Genomic DNA, 22,849 nt, shown 5'->3' with positions numbered 1-22,849 from the left:
CCTTCTTGCCACAGCTCACATTGATGTGTCATCCTGGATGAGCTGCACTACCTGAGCCACTTGTGTGGGTTGTAGACTCAGTCTCATGCTACCACTAGAGTGAAAGCACCGCCAGCATTCGAAAGTGACCAAAACATCAGCCAGGAAGCATAGGAACTGAGAAGTGGTCTGTAGTCACCACCTACAGGCTAAATGCCTATAATTTCCACCTGTTGTCTATTCCATTTGCACAACAGCATGTGAAATGTATTGTCAATCATTGTTGCTTCCTAAGTGGACAGTTTGATTTCACAGAAGTGTGACTGACTTGGAGTTACATTGTGTTGTTTAAGTGTTCCCTTTATTTTTTTGAGTAGTGTATTAATCAGCAGCAGAGAGACAGCCGTTAACACAGTAAACCCACTTCCTTTCAGAGATGGCTTCTACGACCGCATCATCCTCTTTTTAGCTCACTTGTTAACTAGACACATGCACAAAGAAACTGCCACACACAAAACAAATGATAGAGCACGTTAAAAAAACATTATAACCTTGTAGTTTGTGGCCCTGTGACTGAAACAGTCAACACTCAGCGTCTGTGGATAGATACATGAACAGACATTCTGAGACCCCTTGGACTTGTTTACGCATGTACACAGCGGAACAGATTCCTGTCCTGTATTCTAATGTACTCAAAATCACAACCAAGTGTGGCACTTTGTCATCAGTAAATATATTGTAATACTCGGAGGCCCGAGGGGGTGCTGTTGGCCAGAGGGGGTGCTGTTGACCTGAGGGGGTGTGTGACTGTCACAAGAGCACACTACAACAGCTACTATACATGTGCTTTTTCTTATGGCTCAAGTAACTGTTACTCCTCTCAAACAGAACACCACATTCACACTATTTCACATTGCCAAACCAAGACATTTCACAGCAACTATGTAAATGACAGACCTGCTATCAAAGGACCAGCCTCTAATGACAACAGCTGTGTAGCCTGTGTTTGTGTAATACAAAGTACAAGACCGCAGGCGTTGAGTTCAGGTAGGGTGCGGGAGGGAGAGCATGTGATGACAGGGCCCTGAACTAACTTGATGGGAGTCGCTCAGTCTGACAGAGAGCGGGGGACCATGTGCTCTTCATTTAACATGACACCAATGCTCTGCTCCTCTTAGGCTGGGTCATGTTCATTAGGGCACACTAACCTTTTATTCATCCTTTTTTTTTTTTTTTAAGGCGGATCTCTTCTCTTCCGTAAAGGGCTTTACATGACAACCTTCCCAGCAGCATTACAGATTATATAAAACATGTCATCCGATTTCACTGTAATTTCTATGCACTAATTCACAGCAGCATTATGTTACTCTGCCATTAAACGTCACACCACCACTGACGGATCTGATAAGAAACCAATTACAAAGCGTTTTGTCTGTTGAAAAAAGACAATAAGATCATACAACAACCCATATATCTATGACTTTGGAAGGTCTACCTATTTCCCCAACTATCCCTCAGGCAGAGAGGGGAAGGAACATCCTGAATGGTGCAACTGGCAAACACCTCTGGCAATCATCCAACTTGATTAGAACACCCATAACCCCCCCAAAAGGATAATTAGGTCAAACCAGAAACTGCAAAAAAAAATAAAAAAAATCAGAAAATGTTAATGCTTGTCAACCTAGCTTGAGTTGCCCGTTACATTATATAAAATATTTGTCAGATACAGCGACAATGTTTGACTTGTCGTCAATGCTTTTCAATTACCTTTTTTTCCTCCCAAAACAGCAGGCCTATGTATTTCTAGGTCAAACTGAGTCAGCTCAAACCAGAGAAAAGCTCATAAACCTGTGAAATATTTGAGCCCGTAAAGCCTAACTGAAATATGAAAATACATCTCTAATCTAAATGTGCTTATTCTATCCTAGTTGTAAGATTATAATACTCTATCTTAGTCTAATAGTTTGCACCTAAACTATGGAGGCAGTAACATACTGTAATAGGACATTTGATCAAATCAAAATAAATTCTTCCTAATGTGGCTGCATGGAAGATTAAAATCAGTCACTTGTACCTTTGTAAATGTTATTCAGATTTAAAGGGTAGGATGCATGAGTTTTTATTCACCAAAGTAACAGCAGTGTAGACAAAGACAGTTGTCGTCACAATCTGGTTGCCTATAACTACAAACAGTTAAAACATTTAAGACATATTTATTAACTTGTTTCCGGATATCTGCTACCCACGACATTTCTCAACGTCATATGGAGAATCTGCTCTGTGTTAGCTATCTCGAGCTGGCTAACGTTAGCCACTAGCCATACAGACCGAGTGCTGGCAGTAGTGAGCAGCAATCCACCAATCACAATGGTGTGATGTAAACAGATCAGATTCTCCACAAGTGGGGGCATGATCCTGCTCGGCTTCCCCAGTTCAGGTAGCTCTGCCTTCTCCTGCACCACCGGGGGGCTTGCTTCTGGCTCAAAAAGAAGTGGAAAATCATTCCTGCCGGCTCTAATTGTTTAGTACTTTGTCTGTCTCTCAACTTTATAGTAGCAGTAAAAAGTTGTCACCTACTCAAGCGTTTATTTTTTACAATTTTCTGCATTGTAGAATAGTAGTGAAGACATCAAAACTATGAAAACACATATGGAATCATGTAGTAACCAAGTGCAGAGCACTTGTTGGCTGCTTTTCCTTCACTCTGCGGTCCAACTCATCCCAAACCATCTCAATTGGGTTGAGGTTGGGTGATTGTGGAGGCCAGGTCATCTGATGCAGCACTACATCGCTCTCCTTCTTGGTCAAGTAGCCCTTACACAGCCTGGAGGTGTGTTTGTCCTGTTGAAAAACTAAATGACAGTGGGACAAAGTTCAAACCAGATGGGATGGCTTATAGCTGCAGAACGCTATGGTAGCCATGCTGGTTAAGTGTGCCTTGAATTCTAAATAAAATCAGTGTCACCAGAATAAGCACCCACACACCATCCCACCTCCATGCTTCACGATGGGAACTCTGTCTGACAAAGACACAGCGGTTGGAACCAAAAATCTCAAATTTGGATCAATCAGACCAAAGGAGATTTCCACCGGTTTTAACGTCCATTGCCAGTATTTCTTGGCCCAAGCAAGTCTCTTCTTATTGTTGGTGTCCTTTAGTAGTGGTTTCTTTGCAGCAGTTCGACCACGAAGGCCTGAAATCATACAGTCTCTTCTGAACAGTTGATGTTGAGATGTGTGTTAAATGAACTCAAGCATTTGTTTGGACTACACTTTGAGGTGCAGTTAAATCTAATGGACGTATCTTCTGCAGCAGAGGTGACCCTGGGTCTTCCTTTCCTGGGACGGTCCTCACGAGAGCCAGTTTCATCAGTGCTTGATGATTTTTGCAACTGCACTTTTCCTGATTGACTAATCTTCATGTCTTGAAGTAATGATGAACTGTCATTTCTCTTTGCTTATTTGAGCTGTTCTTGCCATAATATGGACTTTGTTTTTTTACCTAATACAGCCATCTTCTGTATACCACCCCTACCTTGTCACAACACTACTGATTGGCTCAAATGCATCAAGGAAAGAAATTCCACAAATTAACTTTTAACAAAGCCAACCTGTTAATTGATATGCATTCCAGGTGACTACCTCAAGCTGGTTAAGAGAATGCCAAGAGTGTGCAAAGCTGTCATAAAGGCAAAGGGTGGCTACTTTGAAGAATCTCAAATATAAAATATATTTTGATTTGTTTAACACCTTCTTGGTTACTACATGATTCCATGTGGTTTTTTTCATTGTTTTGATGTCTTCACTATTATTCTACAATGTAGAAAATAGTACAAATAAAGAAAAACCATTGAATGAGTAGGTGTGTCTAAACCTTTGACTGGTACTGTACTTTTGTCAAGGTGTCTGCATGTTGGCACGTCTTGCAATCTTTTCCGAGGCCTGGTCTGTCGTGAGCAGTATGTCCTGCGCCTACAACTATTGGAAGTATAAACTTTGATCCAAATTGAGATTAGTGATCGCTGTTCTGATGTCCAGAAGCTCTTTTCAACAATGTCAGAAACATTATGCCCAAAAAGTTCAGATCAGGGCCATGAAAACACAATAGAACTGCAGCTATCCATTGCAGCGCCATTCTCTAAGCAGGGGCTCACAAGGGAGATGGGGAAAAGCCATTCAGTCCTTTTACAAAGGAAAAGTGACACCGGCACAAGTACAGGTAATCCTGGTTTCCCAGCCTGAGCAGGCCCAGGTGAAGAGAAGGTGTCCTAATAGCAGTAGGCTGAAGACCTGGGACAGGTTCATGTGATGTGGGTGTATAGATGCTAATCACATTTCCTAGCAAGCTAAAGGTGGTAATTATTCTTAAAACCTGCTTCCTTCTCACAGACGGAAAAAGTTCTGCTTTCTGATAAACCAAAAGGAGAAGTGCCAAGATGAAAAATACAACGGAGAAGAAGCCTGGGCAGGAATTCAATACAACTTAGTAGAACCATATGGATACCAGTTGCTGCCAAAATAACTCCATAATTTCAGCATGTGATCATCATAAGCAATGTTTTAATATAATTGTAGGCCATAGTCTGAAGCAAGAAGGGGGAAGGAGACATCCGAAGGCATCATGAAGTAGAATAGCTTTTGCTTTCTCTAGGTGTAGACTGAAAGACTCGGACAACGCATGGCATTAGAAAATAATACTTTCCCCACAGTTTTACAAAACCTATAGCTTACATTTTGAATTTTAGTATCGCAGTAAGTCTTTGTTATTTGACATGCCACCAAGTGTGACAGAACAAACAATGAAAAGGGAACCAATTAACTAACTATCCAACCCTTGGCCTAACCTACTGACACAGTTCTGCTACCATTACAGAGAGATGACGTAGTAATTAACGGTTTGCCCGAGGAGGAAATCAGTTTCAGGTCGACAACAGCTAGGAAAACTCATTGATCCGATGTCATTGAAAATACGTGTCCTGGGGAGAATTACAGATCCACACCATAACATCTAGGAACGCTACAATCAAGTAATCCATAGAATCAGAACGAGTCCCAAATTCCACCCTAGCGAGTCACTCACAGCCTAGGACATTAAAGGGGTCAAAGACAGAAAGACCTATTGTTTTTGAAAGACAGGGAGGGCACTGAATCTCCCTTCTCCCCATGTGCGTCATCATCATACAGTAACTGAACAATGAATGGACACAAAACACCACAGAAGGTAGAGGATGTCCACGTTCACCACTCCACACTAACCTAGTTCTCTTCCCAACATTGCCTATCTAAATGCCAGACTGGGTTATTAGAACAGAGCCAAAAGGCAACTAAAGATGATTAACCCGAGAGAAGGAGATTTAACACATCAACCATTCGTAGTTCAGTACTAATCTATTACAATACAAGACGAGGGGAACAAGTTGGCACTGCACCAGCCACACAGACAAGAGAGATATTTAAAACTGCAGCCATAGGCCTACTGGCATGCCTCTTTAAAACTGTATCCATGCTGCCATGTCTCTTGGAGCCCTTTGTCTATCCTGAACTCAGCTTCTTTGGACACAGTGAGTTTGACACCTGCTCTGGTGCTCTATGCAGTGCTAGCGGGGTCACAGAAAACTGGCAGGTCGATGGGTCTGCCTGCCTCAGCCTGGACATTCAGCGCCTGCCAATGCCTCCCAGCCTTTCAGGCCCTCTCCCTGCCAGCCTTCCTCTCCCCCGGCCCTCAGCACCCCGGCCTGTTGGCACTTGCTGTGATAACTCATTGATCTGACAACATCAATGTGGATGCACTCTCCTGGTCCTCCCAGCGCCATCCTGCCAAAATCAGCTGCTCTTCCTGCCGTTCAGTTCCCATTGACAGCCACTAACAATCTCTTTCGCTCTCTTCTCCTCTTCTTTCAGGATGGTTCATCCACTTCATGTCCCTCAGATACTCTGGTTTGCGGTGAGGGTGTCCTGCAAGTTATAGACCAGAACAGTTTGTCCAAGCTGATACAGGACATGTCAGTTCCACTGCTGTTTTGTACACCGCACATCACTATCAAATCAATACATTGTCGTTTTCTGTTCGTTAACAAAATGGACCGACGTGCCCTCCAGATCCATGAGCTTTACCAGACTGCCCAGGAGGGTGAACGAGACATTCCCTACAGAAGCGAACACACCTCAAGCCAAGGAGAAACACCATACGTTTCCAGATAGATCAACATTTCCAACGTCACAGCAGCGTCTGCATTTCGAAGCTGTAAAAGCAGTGACGACCTTCTCTGCATCACGTGGCACTTTGCATCATGTAGGCCTGTAACAAAAACACGGAGACCACCGCATCTCTGTGACACTGCCTGACAGATGTCTCCTCCACTATAAATATAAGGCTGAGCATCGGTTTGGCTACAGATGTCACAGTTGGTCACAGGACATTATACTTAAGAATGGATGTGGATGCCCTCACTGAAACGTCATTAACCAGACAATGTAGGCCTGTGTTATGAGAAAGCATTTTGGACATTTAATATAGCATTGATTGTTTGAATTTTTTTTTTTTTATTAAAAAATAAACCGACTCATATCAACTGTCAGCCCTCCAGGAAATCTACAGCACCCGGTGTCACAGGAAGGCCAAGAAGATCATCAAGAACCTCAGCTACCCGAGCCTCCACACAGCCTGTTCACCCGGCTACAACCTAGGAGGAGACTGTACAGGTGCATCAAAGCTGGGACACGAGACTGAAAAGCAACCATCTCCAGGTCATCAGACTGTTAAAACGGTCACCACTAGCCGACCTCCTATATGAATAGGTGTGTACAGCAGTAGTTATATAGCATGAGTCTTGACTAGAGTATATACACTTGTAAAGTGGGTAAATATATGAGAGAAAGTATATTTATATTCTGTATAATATATTCTATATTCTGATATTGCTTGTTGTGATAGCCAAGGACAGTTGCCCAGAGAGAGTGGGTCAGGACCAGAAAGGAAAGGAGAGAGGGAAGAAGAGAGGTTGGAGAGAGCGGACAGAGGGAGAGATTTGTACATTTGTGTATATTATTTATCATGTATTGCTAGATATTACTGCATTGTTTGAGCTAGAAAACAACCATTTCACTGCACCTGTGATAACATCGTCAAATCTGTGTAAGCGATCAATAAACTTTGATTTAATGAGTAGAACTTTAAGTTAAATCACATATGACTGAAGGGAGTCGCTCGCTGAGCACAGAAAAGAACACTATGCTACGCTATGGACATAAAAACTATCCCTCATAATAACTGGCTTCAGGATCCATGCTGACCCTGTTAGTCAACCTACAGCGACCACACTAAAGGGAAATTAAGGGTCAGTCCTTGTAAAAGGGTATATTTAGATGGTGATGGAGTGCTTTTTCAAAACAACACACCCTTTACCAGGTCACATGGGCTGTCAGAAGATTAAACAAAGACCATAAACAAACAGTTGAAGTAGCGATGTGTGTGTAAAGAACATTTTTAAAAAGTAGCTCCTGCTAGTTTGGTTAACCGTGGCTCCCGGTCAAGAGAGAAACACTAAATTGTAAAATGTAATTACCACGTACCACCATCTTAAAAGATGAAAAGAACAGACTTTATTTCACCATCTGCTGCAGCTAAATTACAATGACAAGGTTTGTATGAACACAGTTGGTCACCTAGAAAAGGGAACAACTAGAGGGGGTAACTATTCCATTTCCCTTCCTTGTATTTATGGCTCTAGGGACCTTCTACAGCGAGAGATGTGTGTTGTCTACGACCATCACAGCAACATGGTACAGTTCACACCCAGTGTGACCTCCTGTTGCTATTCAGAGCATTCTCCCCACCACGTGTAGCGCCATCCTGAACCCTGTTAACGCCAACGACTGGTCTGTCCTTCACAGGGTGCTTTCACAGGGTTCTTCACAATCTCAGAGGTACCAATAAGAAACGAGTGGTAGCTAGTGCACGATTTGAAACTTAGTTCCCCCTGCTGCTATTGGACCAGGTCACTCTTGGAAAAGAGATTATCTCAATGAGAAAAAACCTGTATAAATAAAGGTTAAATAAAAATTTTAAAATAATGCAGTGGTCAATGGCATTCCTAGTGGCATTCAATGGCATTCCTAGTGGCATTCAATGGCATTCCTAGTGGCATTCAATGGCATTCCTAACATTCCTAGTCGATCACCAACATTTCTGTCAAGCAAAAAAAGGCCTTGGGTTCCTATTTTTATTTATATCATTGTTTAAATTGTGCTAGCGCCGGGAAGGCAAATTGTTCCCATTTTGAACCACTTCATGTGTATAAAGGTGGAACCCTTCTGACCCGGCAGGCCCAGAGAGAAAATCAAATGCACTTATATATAGGCCTACCGCTGGTCAATCAGACAGCTCACCGTGTCTGCAGTTTCCTCGTGCCATAGGCTGTAAAAAGAAGTCTCCAACGCACATCAAGGTCGATACGAAGATTTCAAAACCATGACTCGAGACAACGAATACAGCAAAAAAGTTGCTATTATGACTAAATTCACATTTAAGTTATTCAGCCTTGTTCAACAACTTAATAAGCCATAATATGTGCGTTCTCCCTACTTCCACTCATTCTACAACCAGCACTGCAGCTGCAGTGAATGAGTAGCAAAGTGTTTCAATAAGTACAATATTATTTGCGTTGTCTTTAAAAAATTTAAAAACTTTTAGTCAAGGAATATTTCACTTTTGTTGATCGTGGAAGTAACGAATTGGTGCGTGCTCACTCAACTGTCCCTTAAGTAAGACAACAAATTATCTATTACTAGTGTGATCCTATATCCATTTTTGTTTTTAGAAATATAATTTCAAAATGGTCTATCAAGAACATTGGCAGGGTAATTCAAGCATAGCCAATATGCAGTGAATGTAATTGGCCCTATAGTTTACTGCACACACCTCATCGCTACAGAACTGTTCATTGGTTAATGTCGCATAAGACTGTTTTTTATTTTTAACTCAAGTAAAAAATATCTGAGCGTTAGATCATGGCCTGCAGTTTGACTCAGTGTTCCACTCAGCTAAAGTTCTTACTTCCTGTGCAGTACCGCCTGGCACTTCACCACAGCGAAAATCTAAAATGGGCTTTAAAATGGTACCTCAGAAAAGCCCCTTAATAGTACCACTAATGCATAGTCTCTTATTGAACTGAGACCGGAGTGCGATTCAGAGAGGAGAAATCCTTTAAAAAAAAGGCAAAAACAGTATTAGCTGGTGCTTGAGTAATTATCAATAGGTCACTAGCTAGCATTCATAGAATACCCCATTGGCTAGTCCAAGGTGTATTTTCTTAGAGACTAATGTAATCTGTAACAGAGCTCAGGGCATACTCTGTCCGGGACCAGGGACTATTTTAGGAGCTGTGAAAGAGCAGAGGCAGCCCTGAGACCTTGTGCTGCTCCTGGTTGTGATAGCTAAGGGCAGGTGTCCAGAGTGTGTGGGCCGAGGCCAGGGAAGGAGGGCGAGAGGAAGGAGGGCGAGAGGAAGGAGGGCGAGAGGAAGGGGGGGAAGGAGGGAGAGAGGAAGGAGGGCCAGGGCGAGAGGAAGGAGGGCCAGGGCGAGAGGAAGGAGGGCCAGGGCGAGAGGAAGGAGGGCCAGGGCGAGAGGAAGGAGGGCCAGGGCGAGAGGAAGGAGGGAGAGGGTAAAGGAAGGGAGCAGGGGAGAGGCAGGGCGAGAGGAAGGAGGGCGAGAGGAAGGAGGGCGAGAGGAAGGAGGGCGAGAGGAAGGAGGGCGAGAGGAAGGAGGGCGAGAGGAAGGAGGGCGAGAGGAAGGAGGGCGAGAGGAAGGAGGGCCAGGGAGAGAGGGCCAGGGAGAGAGGGTGGGGAGAGGAAAAGAGGGTAAAGGAAGGAAGCAGGGGAGAGGCAGGGAGAGTTATTTAACTGTGCAAGTCAGTTAAGAACAAATTCCTATTTACAATGACGGCCTACCACGGCATAACCCTAACCCGGGTGACGCTGGGCCAAATGTGCGCCGCCCTATGGGACTCCCAAACACGGCCGGTTGTGATACAGTGCTTTAGACCGCTGCGTCACTCGGGAGAGAGGGGATCTGCGGTAACCTTGTTGGACAACATTGCTTTCAGATCCCAGGCAGAACCAGGCACCGTCCTCACTCCCACTGCTCGCCGCGTGTACTGTGTGTCTTGGAGACTGTCTTCATCAGATCTCCCCAGTCTGGGTCATAGATAAACCAGAATGCAGAAATGCCCAAGTACTGTTGGCTAATATACAAAAATAGATCATATCAGAATTAGAACAATATTGGCTGTTAAATTCTTGATGCCCGTTGTGAAAATGATATTGCCTTGCACTGTAGGTTTCAGCTAACTACAGATTTTTCTACCTTTTAAATTACTCACTGTTTACCTGTGGATGCCCAAGGAGTGGCAGGTATCCTAGTGGTTAGATCGTTGGACTAGTAACCGAAAAGGTTGCAAGATCGAATCCCCACGCAGACAAGTTTAAAATCTGTCGTTCTGCCCCTGAACAAGGCAGTTAACCCACTAGGCAGTCATTGAAAACAATAATTTGTTCTTAACCAACTTGCCTAGTTAAAAACCAATTTCAATAAAAAGGAGGCTTTCTATAGCATCTTCACCTGTGTCACCATATTTAACATGTAATGTCACTAAAAATGGCCCTGGTGAAAACCCTTAAGGCCTAGTGTCCCCCTCACTGAGCTGCACCACTGGGTCCAGGCTCTTTAACACCCTCTTTTCCTCATCTTTAGCAACTGATTTCATGGTCTGATTTAGTTTCCCAGAGACAAAACCTCCTTAGGAGTCCTCTGCTGTGAAACTACCAGCACCCACTGCTCTCAGAACACTTCCAGCCTGTCCTCCTGAACTTGGCTCACATGGGGGGGAAAATACTCATTTCCCCACTTTCAAGGAAGACAAATAAAACAAAAACATTCCTCCGACTCACTGCCAATCTAACTTGGCAATCTATGGTGTACTGAGGAACGCTCAAAGAATACTGTAACTGTAGCGTGCTGGCTAGGCTGCTAGCTATACTGCAGCGTGCCGTGTAGCTATACTGCAACGTGCCGTGTAGCTATACTGCAGCGTGCCGTGTAGCTATACTGCAGCGTGCCGTGTAGCTATACTGCAGCGTGCCGTGTAGCTATACTGCAGCGTGCCGTGTAGCTATACTGCAGCGTGCCGTGTAGCTATACTGCAGCGTGCCGTGTAGCTATACTGCAGCGTGCCGTGTAGCTATACTGCAGCGTGCCGTGTAGCTATACTGCAGCGTGCCGTGTAGCTATACTGCAGCGTGCCGTGTAGCTATACTGCAACTGCAGCGTGCCGTGTAGCTATACTGCAACTGCAGCGTGCCGTGTAGCTATACTGCAACTGTAGCGTGCCGTGTAGCTATACTGCAACTGTAGCGTGCCGTGTAGCTATACTGCAACTGTAGCGTGCCGTGTAGCTATACTGCAACTGTAGCGTGCCGTGTAGCTATACTGCAACTGTAGCGTGCCGTGTAGCTATACTGCAACTGTAGCGTGCCGTGTAGCTATACTGCAACTGTAGCGTGCCGTGTAGCTATACTGCAACTGTAGCGTGCCGTGTAGCTATACTGCAACTGTAGCGTGCCGTGTAGCTATACTGCAACTGTAGCGTGCCGTGTAGCTATACTGCAACTGTAGCGTGCCGTGTAGCTATACTGCAACTGTAGCGTGCCGTGTAGCTATACTGCAACTGTAGCGTGCCGTGTAGCTATACTGCAACTGTAGCGTGCCGTGTAGCTATACTGCAACTGTAGCGTGCCGTGTAGCTATACTGCAACTGTAGCGTGCCGTGTAGCTATACTGCAACTGTAGCGTGCTGTTAGCTATACTGCAACTGTAGCGTGCTGTTAGCTATACTGCAACTGTAGCGTGCTGTTAGCTATACTGCAACTGTAGCGTGCTGTTAGCTATACTGCAACTGTAGCGTGCTGTTAGCTATACTGCAACTGTAGCGTGCTGTTAGCTATACTGCAACTGTAGCGTGCTGTTAGCTATACTGCAACTGTAGCGTGCTGCTAGCTATACTGCAACTGTAGCGTGCTGCTAGCTATACTGCAACTGTAGCGTGCTGTTAGCTATACTGCAACTGTAGCGTGCTGTTAGCTATACTGCAACTGTAGCGTGCTGCTAGCTATACTGCAACTGTAGCGTGCTGCTAGCTATACTGCAACTGTAGCGTGCTGCTAGCTATACTGCAACTGTAGCATGCTAGCTATACTACAACTGTAGCATGCTAGCTATACTACAACTGTAGCGTGCTAGCTATACTACAACTGTAGCGTGCTAGCTATACTACAACTGTAGCGTGCTGGGTAGGCTGCTAGTGTAACAGTATAGACTTTACGTCCGTCCCCGACCTGGGCGCGAACCAGGGACGCTCTGCACACGACAAGTCACCCTCGAAGCGGCGTTACCCGTCGCTCCACAAAAGCCGCGGCCCTTGCAGAGCAAGGGGAACCACTACTTCAAGGTCTCAAAGCGAGTGACGTCACCGATTGAAACACTATTAGCGCGCACCACCGGCCCTGGCCCTCACCCTCCGATCCAACAGGTCCCAGACATGCTCAATGGGATTGAGCTCAGGGCTCTTCGCTGACCATGGCAGAACACCGACATTCCTGTCTTGCAGGAAATCAGTTATACTGCTCGTTCTGTGCGTGGGTACTACATGAGGGAGGAGGATGTCTTCCCTGTAAAGCACAGCGTTGAGATTGCAGGCAATGACAACAAGCTCAGTCCGATGATGCTGTAACACACCGCCCCAGACCATGACAGACCCTCCACCTCCAAATCGATCCCGCTCCAGAGTACAGGCCTCTGTCTAAAGCCAATTCCTTCAATGATAAACGTGAATCCGACCATCACCCCATGCGAGACAAAACCGCGACTCGTCAGTGAAGAGTACTTTAACAGTATTGTGTAAGTGCTGTGCTTGTTGAATGTCCTTCCCTTTAAGCAAGCTGAACGTTTTTACTGTGAAATAGCATTGTATCTGGTCAAACACCATTTTTCCCAAAAGTTTACTAAGGATTGTTAACTGGCTGATTCGTCAGCCATTTGAGCCAGTAAAGGGGGCTTTACTATTCTTAGGTAACAGAATGACTTTTGAGTCTCTCCAATCCGGGGGGAAAACCTTCTAGAAGTATTACATTGAAAATATGGCAAATAGGGAGTGGCAATGTCATCCCCTACTATCCTCAGTAATTTTTACATCCAAGTTGTCAGACCCCGGTGGCTTGTCATTGCTGATAGACAATTTTTTCACCTCTTCCACACTCACTTTACAGAATTTAAAATTACAATGCGCATCTTTCATAATTAAGTCAGATATACATGGATGTGATGTGTCACAGTGTTTGTTGCTGGCATGTAATGCTTTAGTTTGCTAATCTTCCCAATGAAGTAGCTGGTAATATCAGTTGGTTTCGTGATGAATGAGCCATCTGATTCAATGGAGTTTGCCTTTTCTTTTCCCAAAAAAATTTAATTTAAGGTGCTCCAAAGCCTTTTTACTATCATTCAGGTTTGTTTCATATTGTAGTTTCTCATTTTTATTCAGTTTAGGCATATTTCTCAATTTGCAATATGTTTGCCAATCGGTTGTGCTGGTCTATAGCAGCTTCCCACCAGAATGGGTTTTTAAGTGAGGCAGATGAACTTGTAGCCATATTACTTCAACAGTATTTAACATGAGATCGGTGGTTCTGAATATAAAACAGCAACACCACCATTAGCATTTCAATATTTTCTGTAAATGTTATAAAAACTTGCATTGATGCCACTGTATCAAAAGGTATTATCTAAGTGAGTTTCAGAGATAGTCAGGATATGAATGTCCTTTGTTACTAGATTTCATGAACTTTGTTTCTTCAGTAACATATGTTAACCTCTTAGAACTCTTGCTCTATACTGCCCCTGTTGGAGAAAGTGCGTGCCCATAGTAAACTGAAAATATCTTTCCCCAAAATTGCTAATATATACATATAAAAAACATTATAGAATAGAAAACTCTAAAGCTTCTAAAACAGTTTAAATTTTGTCTATGTAAAGCAGAACCCTCAGGGCATGCATTCTCCCAAATGCTCTCGTCATGGAAAAAGTTGGCCCAACTTTGACGTCATCTCACACGCACTTCCCAAAACAGCTACCGCTCTGGGAACAGTCCGTACGTGTTCAGCGCGAAGCCTGCTTTCAATGGGGCTTCTCATTGTGAGAATCGCACGAGCCAAAACCTCTCGGCCAAGCGAGAAAAAAAAGGTGACTTATGCGCGCTCTGGCCGGGTGATGTATTTTCTTCAGGATCGATTAAACGACGTGTGTGTTTCTGTTCGTCCTCAAGATTTCTGTGCACCTTTATAACATGTTAAAGCTTAATTATGAACATAGTTTGACAAGTTTACTCGACATATATGTAATTGACGTTTTGGTGCGCATCCACTTGAATTTTGCCTACATTGACAGAAATGTGGCTATTTTGAGAACCGAAAGACGCAGACTTGAAAACTAAACGCTGGTTTGGTAAGTATAATCCCTTCCAGGTCTTTTGATGGAAGAACAGCAAAGGTAAGGGAATATTTATGTGGTAAATTTGGGTTTCTCCAAGATAGAGGAGCGATAATGCTAATTTTGGAGCGCCGACTCCTAGTATAGCCTAGTGAACGCAACCTGTAACGTTAAAAATAAATGTAACACAGCGATTGCATTTAGAAGAAGTGTATCTTCCTATACTTATGTAAAACATGCATATTTAGTCAAAGTTTATGATGTGTATTCCTTGTTAGCTGACGTTATCTTCCGGAGCTATCGGCATTTCTCCTGACATTTTAGTAGCATTTTTTGAACGATGCATCATTGTAAACAGAGATTTATGGATATATATTGCAGATTATTGAAAAAAAAAAGAATGTACTGTGTAACATGTTATATTACTGTCATCTGATGAAGATTTCAAAAGGTTAGTGAAATGATTTTTCTTTTAATCCTGCGCTTGTTGATTGCATATTTTTTCCTACTTGGCTATGCAAATGAGCTATGTCTGTGGTGGTGGTTTGACATAAATATGTGCTATGTTTTCGCCGTAAAACATTTTAGAAATCTGACTTGCTGGGTAGATAAACAACTTGTTTCTTTCATTTGAGCTATTTTACTTGTTAATGTGTGGAGGTTAAATATTTTTAGGAATATTTTTTCGCATTGTGCGTTATGCTAATGAGCTTGAGCCGTAGTCACGAACCCGGATCCGGTATTGGTAGACTATGAGGTTAACATGGGCTATTTTGGGCACTTTTCTTCTGGGATGTTTACTTGATTTCATTGCTTTACTGGGAAGCTTCGCAGAAGTAGATATGCTCATGTTATTTATGTTAGTGAAGGGTGAGCTGCACACAGTGGACTTCCTACCAGGGCACACCGCATCAGTGCTAACAGTGTACATTTGCTTCATTGGCACATGACTAATGCATACAATAGCTGTAGGATCAGCAGAGGCATTCAGGGCAGATAGAGGGACACAAATTGGGTTACTTACATTGTGTCTACCAACACCCCTGGGGTAATGTACATTTTCTGAAGCATTATGACAACTCCGTGTCACAATGGTAGGGATTAACTGAGCTGAGCTGGGCTTGGGTCATTGATAAGTCATTTTCTCAACACAGGCTTATAATGCAGTGAAAGGATCCAGGAAACCAAGTGGGTGGATCCCATCCTCCTGATAAAACGTGTTTTGTTTCAATAAGGTATCGGGAAAAAAAAGTTACACCCATTGAGCTGCAAAATTCACGTAGCCAGTTGTGAAGAGAAAAAAAATCCTACTAAAGTGTTCAATGACACGATTCAGAGAAGAGCACAGGGCCAAATATGATGGGTCTTATTAGTGTCTAGCAGAGAGTCAATCAGCTCTTTAAAAATCAAGTTTCAACTGTTCAGAGCTGCCCTTTATAATGTCATTAAAACCCACATGGACTACGATAGCATTGATGTCCATGTCCTGGCGTAGTGCATTCGGGAACAGCTTAGTAACGTCATTTACTCGAGCTCCGGGACAGGACATTTTTGCACCAAGAATGGTCACATTTCTTACCATGGAGCCGCCCAAAATCTCAGCTAGCGGGAAGGATGAGGAAATCTGCCTATTCCCACGCTTCGGAGAACCCTCTTTTGACAGGCAAGAGGCAGGATAACTTGAGCGTGTTGCTCCCGACAGATGGAGAAGCCCCGATTGATCCAGAACAGGAAGGTTGCCGAGGTCGAAATCGTAGTAGTAGGCACCGCTGCCAGACACAGGCACCCCCAGTGACAAAGGTGCAGGAAGATCAGGCTCCAGGATGGCCAAACTATTCATTGTTTGCTTATCAATGAGACAATCTGCCATTTTCAAGTGGAAAGGGCTACTGCTAAGCAAAGCAAACATCTGTAGGTCTCTGAGTCTCCTGTTACATCAGCCACTTTCTAGGTAGGCGGCGTAGTCCTGCTTACGAGGTCAGGTTCCAAATGAGCCAAATACTTTACAAACACAGAAAAAATTAAATGAAAAACACCATCGCAGAAACGTCACGTGAAAATAATCGAAATCAAGAGAAAACAAGTCAGAAATCAACAGGTGATAAACACAAGTTACACCACAGGAGAGCGGACAGACACATCAAGCCCATTTCAAGCAACATTAAGGAGGGGGGGGGCCCATGGAAGCTCCCAAGGGAGAGGGGGACAAAGCTTTAGAGGCGGTTTGGGAGGAAATACACCTTAATTAACTCATTGGGACAAAAGATAATGAAACAATAACTTGATTATGAGGATAGATAAAATAGAACAAAAATAAGCAATTCCAAAGTAAAAGGGGAGGAGCTATAAAAATCACCCAGGTGTTTTTCAGATCATGCGGACCATAAGAGAGAAGCTGTGCAGCATTTGGAGGCTTGAGAAGCATGCAGCATTTGTGTTGCAGCATGCAAGCCCACACAAGGTTTTTGTCCTGACCTGTGGCTCCTCAACGAGTCGGCTCTACTAGACGAGAGGCTCCTTCTTTGAGAGAATTACACAATTCTCAAGCTATAGGAGAGAGAGAAGACAGTTATGATGATGCGGTACTGTAGATATCTCTATGTGATGTGAAGAAGCCTGTCAGGCAGGATAGAAGGGATGGGAAGACTGTACAATACATCCACTGTCACCCCAGAACATGTAGAGTAATAAATATACCATACACACAATAACAGACAGCATATGGAAAAAAACATCATCCATAACACTGCAGAGTAGTTTGATCATTAACTCAAAACACAGTAAGACTGTACGACATTGAGAGGATTCAGGGAAACAGAATACTTCTGTGAAATGACATGTTGGTTGCCTGCTGTGTATGTAGTTTCAGTGACTATTAAAGATATAAATCATATAGCCTGGTCCCAGATCAGTTTGTGTTTGGCATGACAGACTATAGGCATTGGAAAGACCGCACAAAACAGATCTGGAACCAAGCTAATAACCATACAAAATAATAATTATCTTTGTATAGGATAGGACGAACAGAACACTACAGACTAGAAAGGACAGCCTTGGCCTGTCAGTTCTGAATCTTTACATTAGAGTAATAACATTATCCACCCTTACAAAAGTCCGAGGGGAAAATGTCAGTGTGCATCTCTTCCTACAACTCCCACCAGCTGTAGGCTTTGTGTGATTAGCAGCCAGGGGAAGCTCTATTCAGAGCCTGAGAATATACCGAGATCCCTCTAACCCCATGACAGCATCTTTAATGGTATAGTCTCTTATGGCTACCGAATTGGTTATGTAGGAGAACATATTATAACGCTTGAATATCAAACAGTACTAAAATAACAAACAATTAAAAATATACATCTCCTGGGAAAGTTTGATGCTTTAACATATCAAAGCCATTTGTTTTTCAGCTGTTAAATCACAGACGTGATGTAAATATTTATTTTCCCATGGCACAACAATGTCAATTGCATTACCATTTTGAAAACAAAGAATATTCTGAATGTGCTTCACAGAAAGTTCTACAATAGTTTGTTGAATAAAAATGTATTCTCTGAAATAGTTACAAACAAACAATTCACACAACATCTTAAAATGTTTCTTTCTGGCTGCAATTAAAGCAGAATTAATAAAGAGACGAAAGAAGGTAGAAGTCATTTCTGCAGACAGATGGTGAAACCTCCACTCACAAAACTTTCCCTGTGTATGCATCCCAATCCCCTATACGCAAAATTAAAGCACTTCAAAAGAGTGAATGCATCCCCCCCCCCCCTTCAAGAGAACAGGAGCTAAGCCCTGCCTCGCTGCACTCAACTCAAAATATCATTAAAACCTGGCTCACTAAAAAATAAAAATATGAGCTTGCCTATTGATGGTTTAGATTCGAAAGCACAAAATGCTCAGGTGTAAACATGAAGCTAGACATGAAGCGAGACACAGCAACATTAGATTACCCTCTTTGGGCCTCACACTCTGAACACATATTTTGGCAAGTGGATGTTAATCTCATGAATAAAAAATATATATAAAAAATGCCAAGGAAACTTCGGGCGGCAAGGTAGCCTAGTTGTTAGAGCGTTGGACTAGTAGCAAGTTCAAACCCCCGAGCTGACAAGGTACTGTCATTCTGCCCCTGAACTGGCAGTTAACCCAGTAGGCCGTCATTGAAAATAAGAATTTGTTCTTTAACTGACTTGCCTAGTTAAATAAAGGTAAAATTAAAATAAAATGTAAAAAAACATTTAAAAGGTCTCTTGAAATAGATATATGTCTTAACCTCAATATTCTATACTGGTTAAATAAAAGGCTAAATGAAAAGAAATATGAAGAGTGGAAACTCAAAGAAGAGGGGTTTCCATTGTACTGCATGACCCTCAGCCCCTGGCAATGCAACAGAGATCATTATCCCATGATAAGATACAATCTTCCAGACAATTGAAATCAGGTCACAGAATTGAACCCAAACATTGAATTAATTAGCATTTGTTGGATGAGTTACTGTGCAAAACAAAAATGACAATGTATCAAGTCATGCAGAGAATTGGGCACATAAAAACAATAGAATAAAATGTATAATAAAAAAATACAATTTTTATGGCTTTAAAAATTGAGTTGCATGTTCTTTGTCCTGTCCATTTCAAATAGCCTATATGGCACACAATGCATTGCAGAGAGGCTACTGGGGAATTCCTTTGCGATTCAAAGTTCTGTCAGTGTATATTCAAATTCGCGTAGAGTATGCATGCGCCACTGAACTTTGATAAAAACATTGTCAATATAAACTCATGTCTCAGTTAAAACAGTCATCACTTACACATTATCTTGGTTTCAAGAGCGCTGTGACTTATTTGGGCTATTTACACCAATACCTTGAATATCCATCCATCCTTCCTTCGTGCCGAGCCGGTGACCTTAGCAAACCGTCACAACAAAGACAGCAACGCCGCAAATAAGGTATCGCCCTGTACTGTGTCCCTCAACCCCATGAGATCGTTTGTGAGGAGATGACATGGCACCAAATTGATGAGCTATAGGTTAGGGGTCACATCCCCCTCTACATACTGAGGAAACAAGCTTCACTTGACTCCCGCAAAACGTGGCACCGGCTCCAGACATCTCAATTGAGCGTTGACTGACCAGTGCCACGGACCCATAGACCCCTGCCCCGCCCTGGTGTCACGGAGGAAGTCAGGGTGTCACAGGGTCCACATCTCTAATTGATGAGTGATGCTGAATAAGAGGCGCCATTTCACTTTTAACAAATGGCCTACTTCACAACAAACGTATGGCAAACAGACTGATAGAAATCACTGGGCCGCGACACCTGATTTCAAGTCGAACGCTCTTTATAGGACACATCACTGCACTCTATACTCCTCTGTAAACTGGTCATCTCTGTATACCCGTCGCAAGACCCACTGGTTGATGCGTATTTATAAAAATCTCTTAGGCCTCACTCCCCATCTGAGATATCTACTGCAGCCCTCACCCTCCACATACAACACCCATTCTGCCAGTCACATTATGTTAAAGGTACTCTAAGCACAGCCACATCTCCGGGTCGCTCGTCTTTTCAGTTTGCTGCAGCTAGCGACTGAAACGAGCTGCAAGAAAACACTCGAACTGGACAGTTTTATCTCCATCTCTTCATTCAAAGACTCAAATCATGGACACTGACAGTTGTGGCTGCTTTGTGTGATGTATTGTTGTCTCTACCTTCTTGGCCTTTGTGCTGTTGTATGTGCCCAATAATCTTTGTACCATGTTTTGTGCTTCTACCATGTTTTATTGCTACCATGTTGTCGTCATGTTGTGTTGCTACCATGTTGTGATATGCTGCCATGCTGTCTTAGGTCTCTCTTTATGTAGTGTTGGTGTCGTGATGTGTTCTGTCCTATATTTTTAGATGATTTTTTATGTTTAATCCCAGCCTCCGTCCCTGCAGGAGGCCTTTTGGTAGGCCGTCATTGTAAATAAAAATGTCTTAACTTCTTATGGCTGCAGGGGCAGTATTGAGTAGCTTGGATGAAAGGTGCCCAGAGTCAACGGCCTGCTCCTCAGTCCCAGTTGCTAATATATGCATATTATTAGTATTGGATAGAAAACACTGAAGTTTCTAAAACTGTTTGAATGATGTCTGAGTATAACAGAACTCATATGGCAGGCAAAAAACCAGAGAAGAAATCCATACAGGAGGTGGGAAATCTGAGGTTGGTCGATTTTCAACCCAGCCCCTATTGAATACACAGTGGGATATGGATGAAGTTGCACTTCCTAGAGCTTCCACTAGATGTCAACCGTCTTTAGAAACTTGAATGAGGCTTCTACTGTGTTGTGGAGCCGGATGGGAGCTCTTTGAGTCAGTGTTCTGGCAGAGATCCAGGTCCTGGTCAAGCGCATTTCACATGATAGCGACCTGCGTTCCATGGCTTCTCTACAGACATAGGAATTCTCCAGGTGGAACTTCATTGAAGATTTATGATAACATCCTAAAGATCGATTCTATACTTAGTTTGCCAAATTTCTTCAACCTGTAATATAACTTTTTGAAGTTTTCGTCCGACGTTCAGATGGACCTGCACGAGCGTTTGGATTTGTGTACTAAACGCGCTAACAAAAGTAGCTACTTGGACATAAATAAAATGGACATTATCGAACAAATCAAGCATTTATTGTGGAACTAGGATTCCTGGGAGTGCATTCTGTTTAAGATCGTCAAAGGTAAGGGAATATTTATAATGTGATCTGTTGACTCCAACATGGCGGATAATTTTATTTATTTTCTGGGCGATGTCTCAGATTATTGCATGGTATGCTTTTTCCGTAAATGTTTTGAAATCTGACACAGCGGTTGCATTAAGGAGGGGTATATTCATATTTCCATGTCTAACAATTGTATTTGACATTTATAATGAGTATTTCTGTAAAATGATGTGGCTCTGCAATATCACCAGATGTTTTTGGATCTAGTGAACGTAACACGGCAATGTATATAAATATGAACTTTATCAAACAAAAAATGTATTGAGTAACATGAAGTCCTATGAGTGTCATCTGATGAAGATCATCAAAGGTTAGTGATTCATTTTATCTCTGTGTGCTTTTTGTGACTCCTCTCTTTGGCTGGAAAAATTGCTGAATTTCTGTGAGTTGGTGGTGGCCATACACAATCGCTTGTGGTGCTTTCGCTGTAAAGGCTATTTGAAATCGGACACTGTGGTGAGATTAACAAGATTACCTTTAAAACGGTATAGGGTACATGTGTGTTTGAGGAATTTTAAATTATGAGATTTCCCCTGCACTTTCACTGGCTGTTGTCATATCATCCCGTTAATGGGATTGCAGCCCTATTAACTGACTTGCCTAGTTAAATAAAAGGTTAAATAAATAGGGAAGTAAAGTTCAGATCTTCTGTAGGTAGTCTGATGGATATAGTCCGCAGATATAGTCAGTCTATGCCTTGATGAATCTCTGAGCCTGCCCTATAAGAGAGAGAAAGGAAGCAGGTGGAACACATGGGCATATTAACTACTCGTCACACAGACAAACCACGAAGCATCTCAGACAGCAGCAGGCTGGTGCCCAACTCCTGAGCCTTGGCTTTTCTCTATATCTGACTTTCCCCTGACACTGATATGAATACACTTCACACGCATGGTGGACTAGCTGAGACCGACTGGGGAACGCCACACATACCCTGGCCATGTGGCCTTTCCAGTAAAGATATCACCAATACCCCCCCACCCCGGCCTGCTCCACATTCTCATCTGTGCTCTCATACTTAAGGTTCAGTCCCAAATGGCACCCTATTCCCTACTACTTTTGACCAGGGCCATTTGGGACACAACCTACCAACATCCACACTCCCCTGACAGTCCTGTCAACATGCTGAAGAGTGGGGGAGGGGAGAAAGAGAAAAGCGGGGCGGGTACAAGCCACGGAGAGAGAATGGGGGTTGACAGAAGAGGAAAGGGAGGGGGGGATGGGGAGAGAGAGAGAGGCTGTGGGTGTGTTGGCGTCCTCATAGGTTTGCTCCTAGAGCAGAACTCGGCTAGGCGAAGCAAACGTCATTCTTCCTAAAAGACTTCGGCTGAAAAACGAGTAAAAAAACAACAATATTACTGTTTGTCCTTAGAGCCACTATAGCAACATAGCCAGTAACACTTCCTCAAAATAGTCTGAATTTATCTAAGGTAAATCAAGAAATCTGTTATTCATTGCCATTTTTGCAGAGGTCTTAGCTGCACACTGTAGCTAAGATGTTTGGTGCAGTACTTAAAGTGAAAAAAGTGCATAAACCAACGCTAATACTAATGCATTGGGGCAACAGGGTAGCCT

The 22,849-nt window shown here is 43.1% G+C and overlaps 1 protein-coding gene across 27 annotated transcripts in view; it reads right to left on the bottom strand.

Moving 5' to 3' along the window:
- Nucleotides 1-22,849, bottom strand: part of sema4d (sema domain, immunoglobulin domain (Ig), transmembrane domain (TM) and short cytoplasmic domain, (semaphorin) 4D) — an 88,537-nt gene that overhangs the window by 34,114 nt on the left and 31,574 nt on the right. For 4 of the 27 annotated variants that reach the window (XM_052458520.1, XM_052458524.1, XM_052458521.1 and 1 more), the window contains one exon: nt 16,991-17,062. The exons of the other annotated variants lie outside the window; for them this stretch is intronic. The gene's annotated coding sequence lies outside the window, so the exon portion shown is untranslated. The remainder of the gene's footprint in view (nt 1-16,990; nt 17,063-22,849) is intronic. 27 annotated transcript variants of the gene reach the window in all.

Source organism: Oncorhynchus keta, chromosome 12 (genome assembly GCF_023373465.1).
Source record: "Oncorhynchus keta strain PuntledgeMale-10-30-2019 chromosome 12, Oket_V2, whole genome shotgun sequence".
NCBI lineage: Eukaryota > Metazoa > Chordata > Actinopteri > Salmoniformes > Salmonidae > Oncorhynchus > Oncorhynchus keta.
Note: the sequence above shows the minus strand (reverse complement) of the source record. Positions and strands in the feature narration are given on the sequence as shown.